The sequence below is a fragment of the Curcuma longa genome, unplaced genomic scaffold (assembly GCF_044706935.1).
Source record: "Curcuma longa cultivar G26 ecotype Majalengka, Jawa Barat unplaced genomic scaffold, ITB_CL_G26_1.1 contig_22686, whole genome shotgun sequence".
Lineage (NCBI taxonomy): Eukaryota > Viridiplantae > Streptophyta > Magnoliopsida > Zingiberales > Zingiberaceae > Curcuma > Curcuma longa.
The window spans coordinates 7,094-16,205 of NW_027431978.1; the positions used below are offsets into that span (position 1 = coordinate 7,094).

Consider the following 9,112-nt stretch of genomic DNA (forward strand, 5'->3'; position numbering starts at 1 on the left):
CCTTATTGCTATTACAATAAAAATCTTCCATCGTTGTCAATTGATGGATGCATAAAGATTCATATTCTGATTTCAATTCACTATTGCAAATTAAAGATGTGTGTATAAATCTCCATCCTTGTGTTTTGCTGCCAAACACACATGAAATTATGGTTTGAGAGGGTGTACAAGGGACTGAAGGTGACAAGAGTTTTTTCCACTTTGGTGGAGGAGGAGATAAAGGCGACTGACTACGATGATCTCTGCAATGACAGCATTGTTCCAGCTGCACCCTCAGATTGAAGCCCAGTTCTTCTGCTGGTGGGTGGTGGTATGGGAGCTTGTAAGAGCACTGTGATCAAGGATATACAAAAGGAGTAAGTCTCTGACCTACATATCTGAATTTTGATTCGGTCCCTAATATAGCGACTGAACACGAGTTCGATCGCTATTTGGCGATCGAACCCGAGTTCGGTCGTTAATATTTAAAGACCGAATCAAAATTTGATCGTTAAATTTTTTCCATGCCGTTCAATTCTAAAATTAGCGACCCAATTAAATTTTGGTCGTTATTTTAACGATTGATATTTTATTTCCGTCGTTAAATAACGACCGAGGTTTAACTTCGATCGCAAATTTGCGATGGATTAAAATTCCGTCGCTAAATAGCGACCGAAATATATTCAGTCGCTAATTTAGCGACCAATTATAATTCGGTCGCTATTTAGCGACCGAAATTATAAATTGATCACTAAATTGGTCGCTAAATATGGATTTTTTTTGTAGTGCAAGTTGGCCTATGACTACTGCAGAAGACCAAGGAGAGTGAGAGCAACATATATTCCTTTTTTGCCAATGAGTCAGACCCTGGCTCCTTGTATGTGAAGCTTGTGGAGGAACTGGAAGTTGGCAGAATCAGGGTTCGATCGCTATTTAGCAATCGAATTTTGATTCGATCGCTAATATAGCGACCGAACACGAGTTCGATCACTAAATAGCGATCGAAACCGAGTTCGGTCGTTAATATTTAACGACCGAATCAAAATTCGATCGCTAAATTCTTTCCATGCCGTTCAATTCTAAAATTAGCGACCCAATTAAATTTCGGTCGTTATTTTAACAATCGATATTTGATTTTCGTCGTTAAATAACGACCGAGGTTTAACTTCGGTCGCAAATTTGCGACGGATTAAAATTCCGTCGCTAAATAGCGACCGAAATATATTCAGTCGCTAATTTAGCGATCGATTATAATTCGGTCGCTATTTAGCTAGACCCGACCACGGTTCGGAACCGCCGGTTCGATGGTTCGGAACCGCCGGTTCGATGGTTCGGAACCGCCGGTTCGACGGTTCGTGGCAGGTCGACCCTTAACCTTAACCGTCCAAGACGGTTACGGTTCACGGTTCGGAACCGCCGGTTCACGGTTCGGTTCACGGTTCACGACGGTTCGAGATTATTATATTAAAAAATTTAAAATTTAAAATTCATATAAAAGAAATATTGAAAAAAAGAGAGAAAAGTCAATATAGTTTAGTGGTGCATATTCCAAGACCGGTGAGAATTGCGTTCGTTCCCCATCAACGGTGTCTTAAAATAGATTTGAATTAAATAAATATAAATATAGTATATATATAATTATATTACTTATACAAACAAAAGGTGTTATAGAATAGTGGTGAGTACATGTGTTTGTGTCTCAGAATGTCATGGTTCGATCCCTAACAACAATATATTAAATTGTAATTTAATTAAATATATTATATATATATATAAATGATTGAACACACATTAAAAAATATAAAAACCGTTAAAAAAAATCAAAAAAGGGCAAAAAAACTCAAACCACGGTTACTGTTTGAACCGGCGGTTAACCGGCTGAACCGCCGGTTCAAGAGGCCTTGAACCTTAACCGGCCCAGCAGGCTGCCGGGCCGGTTACGGTTTGGCCCGGCTAACCGGGTCAACGGGCCGGGTCCGGGTTTGACCCGGTCCGGGTCCGGGCCGGGTCCGGGCTGGACCCGGCCCGTGGGCAGGTCTATATTTAGCGATCGAAATTAAAAATCGATCGCTAAAATAGCGATCAAAATTTAATCGGTCGCTAAAATAGCGATCGAAATTTAATCGGTCGCTAAATGTGGATTTTTTTGTAGTGCAAGTTGGCCTATGACTACTTGCAGAAGACCAAGGAGAGTGAGAGCAACATATATTCCTTCTTTGCCAATGAGTCAGACCCTGGCTCCTTGTATGTGAAGCATGTGAAGGAACTAGAAGTTGGCAGAATCAGAGTTCGGTCGCTATTAAGCGATCGAATTTTGATTCGGTCGGTAATATAGCGACCGAATACGAGTTCGATCGCTATATAGCGATCGAAACCGAGTTCGGTCGGTAATATAGCGACCGAATACGAGTTCGATCGCTATATAGCGACCGAATACGAGTTCGATCGCTATATAGCGATCGAAACCGAGTTCGGTCGTTAAATATTAACGACCGAATCAAAATTCGATCGCTAAATTCTTTCCATGCCGTTCAATTTTAAAATTAGCGACCCAATTAAATTTCGATCGTTATTTTAACGACCGATATTTTATTTCCGTCGTTAAATAACGACCGAGGTTTAACTTCGATCGCAAATTTACGATGGATTAAAATTCCATCGCTAAATAGCGACCAAAATATATTCAGTCGCTAAATAGCGACCAAAATATATTCAGTTGCTAATTTAGCGATCGAAATTAAAAATCGGTCGCTAAAATAGCGATCGAAATTAAATTGGTCGCTAAATGTAGATTTTTTTGTAGTGCAAGTTGGCCTATATACCCTGGCTCCTTGTATGTGAAGCTTGTGGAGGAATTGGAAGTTGGCCGAATCAGAGTCGAACACGAGTTCGATCGCTATTTAGCGATCGAAACCAAGTTCGGTCGTTAATATTTAACGACCGAATCAAAATTCGGTCACTAAATTCTTTCCATGCCGTTCAATTCTAAAATTAGCGACCCAATTAAATTTTGATCGTTATTTTAACGACCGATATTTTATTTCCATCGTTAAATAATGACTGAGGTTTAACTTCGATCACAAATTTGCGACGGATTAAAATTCCGTCGCTAAATAGCGATCGAAATATATTCAGTCGCTAATTTAGCGACCGATTATAATTCGGTCGCTATTTAGCGATCGAAATTAAAAATCGATCGCTAAAATAGCGATCGAAATTTTATCGGTCGCTAAATGTGGATTTTTTTTATAGTGCAAGTTGGCCTATGACTACTTGCAAAAGACCAAGGAGAGTGAGAGCAACATATATTCCTTCTTTGCCAATGAGTCAGACCCTGGCTCCTTGTATGTGAAGCTTGTGGAGGAACTGGAAGTTGGCCAAATCAGAGTTCGGTCGTTATTTAGCGACTGAATTTTGATTCGGTCGCTAATATAGCGACCGAACACGAGTTCGATCACTATTTAGCGATCGAAACCGAGTTCGATCGCTATTTAGCGATCGAAATCGAGTTCGATCGTTAATATTTAACGACTGAATCAAAATTCGGTTGCTAAATTCTTTCCATGCCGTTCAATTCTAAAATTAGCGACCCAATTAAATTTCGATCGTTATTTTAACAACCAATATTTTATTTTCGTCGTTATATAACGACCGAGGTTTAACTTCGGTCGCAAATTTGTGATGGATTAAAATTCCGTCGCTAAATAGCGACCGAAATATATTCAGTTGCTAATTTAGCGACCGATTATAATTCAGTCGCTATTTAGCGACCGAAATTAAAAATCGATCGCTAAAATAGCGATCGAAATTTAATCGGTCGCTAAATGTGGATTTTTTTATAGTGCAAGTTGGCCTAAGACCAAGGAGAGTGAGAGCAACATATATTCCTTCTTTGCCAATGAGTCGGACCTTGGCTCCTTGTATGTGAAGCTTGTGGAGGAACTGGAAACATGCATACTTAGTTACTTTGCCTTTCACTAGAATCATGCCGGTCTTATTCTCGCTTGGGTAAACCAATCAATCTTCATTGATTAATAAATAATGACACCTTTTTTTTGTGGTTCTTTGACATTATCCTTGCTTGCATGTATTACACAGATATTAAGTGGTAACGGAGAACCAAAGAAGAAGCTTAAGAATTTGATAATGGAGGCGACAAGGTAGGCATTACTTGGTAATTATAAATTTTAGTTACTCTAAATTACACAAAGTTAATTATGTTTAAGCTAACCATCGAATTCTATATGATTATGTTAAAGCATAAAACTCTCATTTTCCTCATTTTCCTTAATGAAATGAGAGTTTTAGGGATCGAATTTTCCTTAATGGAATGAGAGTTTTAGAGATCGATTAAAATTTGATCGCTAATTTAGCGATCGAATTTTAACTTCGGTCGTAAATTAGCCACCGAACTCATATCCGTCGCTATTTAACGACCGATTTAGCGACCGATTAATATTCGGTCGCTAAATAGCGATCGAAATTTAGTCGGTCGCTATTTAGCGATCGAAGTTAAAATTCGATCGCTAAATTAGAGATCGAATTTTAATTGATCGCTAAATCGGTCGTTATTTATGGGTTTTTTTTGTAGTGTGGAATCATGCCGATCTTATTCTTGCTCGGGTAAACCAATCAATCTTCATTGATTAATAAATAATGACACCTTTTTTGGTGGTTCTTCGACATTATCCTTGCATGCATGGGTTACACAGATATTAAGTGGTAAGGGTGAACCAAAGAAGAAGCTTAAAAATTTGATAATGGAGGCGACAAGGTAGGCATTACTTGGTAATTGTAAATTTTAGTTACTCTAAATTACACAAAGTTAATTATGTTTAAGCTAACTATCGAATTCTATATGATTCTGTTAAAGCATAAAACTCTCATTTTCCTTAATGGAATGAGAGTTTTATGTATCTATAATTTGTTCCTCACTCTATACAAATAGTATTTGTGACAAATGTGATGTTTGTCGATTTTAAACGTGATTGCTAGTTTTAGAGTTCAATCCTTGCATGTTAAGAACAGAATGGGCAAAGCTGATGTGGGTAAGAACAATGAGGCAAATTGATGTTCAAATTTGTACTCGTTCAAGTTAGATGAACCCTCTTGCTCATGCATTATGAATTGATGTAATATTATTTGTTCTTGGATCAAAACTGAATCATCAAGATTCTTTTAAAAATTTGATTCATATGGAAGGACCATATCAACTACATGTGAATCATAATGTTACAATCATGAATCTTATGATTCTAATAACTATGGTCTACAATTTTCATTGCAACCCAATTTTAAAACTGTCCATTCCATTTCTCTTCCCTTGGACCTTATTGCTATTACAATAACAATTTTCCATCGTTGTCAATTGATGGATGCATAAAGATTCATATTCTGATTTCAATTCACTATTGCAAATTAAAGATGTGTGTATAAATCTACATCCTTGTGTTTACTGCCAAACACACAGGAAATTACGGTTTGAGAGGGCGTGCAAGAGCCTGAAGGTGACAAGAGTTTTTTCCACTTTGGTGGAGGAGATGAAGGTGATTGGCTACGATGATTGCTGCAATGACACCATGGTTCCAGCTGCACCCTCTGATCGAAGCCCAGTTCTTCTGCTGATGGGTGGTGGTATGGGAGCTGGCAAGAGCACTGTGATCAAGGATATACAAAAGGAGTAAGTCTCTGACCTACATATCTGAATTCCCAATTTATAGTAATCCTGGAAATAAGAAAATAAATAAAAGGAAATGTAGTTTGCACCCTGGATTCTGAGATTTTCAGTTTCGCCTTTCCATTTAAGTATATCTATTCTAATCTACTAGTTTTGTCTTTAAAAAATTACATGGCTGGTTAAGTTTTGGATTAAGTTGTTCATATACAAAATTTTATTGTGCATGCTGAGAGGTACCTACGTAATTGGCAATGTACATAATTAACTGTAGGCCCTTCTGGTTGGCGGCCAAGGCGAATGTCGTGGTGGTGGAAGCTGATGCATTTAAGGAAACAGACGGACGTTATTTACCAAGCAATCAGTTCCACAGGTCATCACAATGACATGATTCAGACTGCTGAACTGGTATCTCTTTATCTATTCTCCTTGTTTCTTTTCTTTTCTGTGTTTAAAATGCTAAAGGATCACTTCAAAATCCAAGCCATCTCAGTAAAACAATTGAGAAGAATGAGCAATTATAAGTTACTTAAAAGTAGTATTAAGAAAATGATCATTCTTGTTCTCCAATTGTGCTCATTGCCCTCTCGTGCACAAATGAAAACAATGTTCCAACTTTCGAGTCCCATGGTTTTATCTGACATTTTAGATTGCTCAAATGTCGACATTGGATAAAGGTTTCTTCGAGTTCAAAGAAATCGATACATGGTTTCCGATTTCATATCATTTTTTTGGAAGAGTTGGATGCTATATCTCACTGAAAAATCATGTTTAGCCATGAGCATTGCAATTCTTAGTTTCTACTGAAAAAATTTGAATTCCAACCTACTTCAAAGTTGGCAATTGCTTTCTTTATGAATTATGAATACATTGAGTTTTCAGTCATATCGACATAAATTACTGAAAACTAAGACACATAAAAGCCTACTTAGTATTCAATCGACACAGATGCGGGCACAGAACTTACAGAAATTTATATGTGATCAATATGCAACATAAGGTATATATATGAAGAGTCTAGATCACTAAAGTAGCTAGATATCTTTGCGAGTTGCGTAAAATATACCATGGTGAATTGAATGAAAATAATTTGGTATTGGATATGGAATATATATGCACTTCTAATATTTTTGGAAAGAAATAGTAATCAAAATTCTCGACCATGGATGTATATATATCGACTGTTCGTTCCTGTGCGATCAAGTCCCAATAAGGCCCTTGAAACGAGCAAAAGCTAAAGCAGTTACGAGTATGTGCAGATATTGATCCTCCACTAATAACCACCTATTCAGTAACACAAGAAAGGTGTTCATAGAGACAGTCCACAGATCTACTCCAATTACTTTCTGATGCCATGGATGAGTCTATGTATGGGGGTGTTCTTGGTGAAGACCATGAAGAGGGTGCTTTTCGCAGAGATGAGCCGTCACGAGAAGCATTCAAGCCGGCAGCACTACATTCTTCTCTTTATGGCAATTGCTCAATTCCCTCTATTCTTCTGGCTTGGCAAAGTTAGATCATGAGAAAGGTTTACGGCTAGTCCTCGCTTGCTCGGATCATTTGTGATAGTTATTTCATTGGGTTACCATTCAGATGAATGCATAGGTCTCAAAGGCAGATATTCTTATCTTCTTCCCCAATTAAATTGCCTGTCTTCAAGAATGGTGACTTCTGAAAACCTTTTGAAGATGTGGGAGATGGTATTTAGTTGCTTTGTGCATTAACCCGACCCAAATGCATTATTAGAATGCCACTTTTTATTGTGTTTTTTTTTAAATGCCCTTCAATTTTGATTTATCCTCTCTTTATTCTCTCTAGAGTTCGTTTATTTTCTTTTGGATTAGCTTCTCCCATAGGTGTAAATTGGGCCGCCTGCAGGCCGGGCCGTACTGGTTATGTGTACGCGTCGTAGCCCAAATTGACATGGGCCGTGGTGTGAGCGGCCCAGCATACTCGTATTTTTTAATTAAATATCTAATTTATATCGATTAATTTTGAATGAACGATTTTCATATTCTGTTCATAAAATAAATAAAAAAATAATTAACTTTTGATGTTTCAGTATCATTAGTTTAGTTGTTTAAACGTTTATATAAACGAATGAGTTTTGAATTTGATTGTTTGAAAAGAAAAAAATATATCATGTCTCCTAATATCACACCATACCGCGTTTTTAACACTATTGTCAGTTGTCACGTCCACTTCCATCATCGTTTGTTCCATTTGATCACTAGCTGTTAGTGATGCCTTGGCTTTTGTTCCAATTTTTGTTTTAAGCTTGCTAAAAGAAAACAAAAAGGTGCATAATCTTAAAGTTGACTTCTAATTTTGAGCAATATAAAATATTTTTAAAGATTAATTTTTAAACTTATAAAAAAATATACTTTATTATTCTTCATTTCAGTAAAAAAAAAATAGAATCAGCCATCCAGCGGCTCCATATAATCGGCCTTATGATCCTTTATGAGGAGATAAATCAAAAAATTATAGTTGATCACAAGAGATGCATGCAATAAAGGAAATTGATTTAGGAGAAAATTGGTGTTGAGTAAGTTTATGATACACCATTTTTTTCATCTAAAGCAAAAGATAAATGCCAAAGTATGATGCTTGCGGTCATGTTGTAGTGCACCTTCAATAATGTAGAGTGGACCTACTACTTCATTCATATATTTGTAGAACCAATCACAAACTTGCCCACACTCCATATCTTCTATTTGTTTAATGTCTTTCCCAGCTCATCAAAATCAACTTCGAGACTATTTTATGGCCCATGAGAGTCCCATTGATAATTATTAAAATGTTATCCAATATGAGAGATTGATTGGTCAATATTAAATAAGTTTTAATCATGAAGATTCTGTCAATTTGAAGATTATAAAACTCCGATTAAAGGCTATGCTCTCCTTTCATGACGACTCCAGAAATGGCTTTTTTTTCTTATTTCAAAATTTTCCTTTGAAAAGTCAATTCTCCAATGGCCTTATCATTAATTAATTAATTAGTGATTGATTTATTTAATTACTAACCAGATGGATGATTACGTGCTATGGTCATCCAATAAAACGACCTTCTAACTTATTGATAATCAAGAGTATTAAAAAAAAACCCCCTTTTTTTAGCCTAAGGGTGTAATCAAACCGAGCTAAGCCGAACAGTAAAAGGCTCGAGCTCGATTCGTTTTCTCTAAGCTCGAGCTCAGCTCGAGTTCAATTCGAACTTTAATTTTTAAGTTCGAGTTCGGTTTGTAATAAAATTAAATAGTTTGTGAATAACTCGAGTTCGATTCAAAATGGTTTATTTAAAAGTTAAACGAGTTTAGTTTGAAAATAGCTCGTTTAAAAATTAACGAGCTTAATTTGAGTTGACTCGTTAATATATAATATTTATAATTCATGTAATATATATATATATTAATATATATATATATATATATGTATTAATGTATATATTAATATA

At 36.3% G+C, this 9,112-nt stretch overlaps 1 pseudogene; it reads left to right on the forward strand.

Annotated features, from left to right (window-relative positions):
- The first annotated feature begins 235 nt into the window (after positions 1-235).
- LOC141817959 (calmodulin calcium-dependent NAD kinase-like) lies at positions 236-6,061 on the forward strand (annotated as a pseudogene).
- Positions 6,062-9,112: the final 3,051 nt, after the last annotated feature.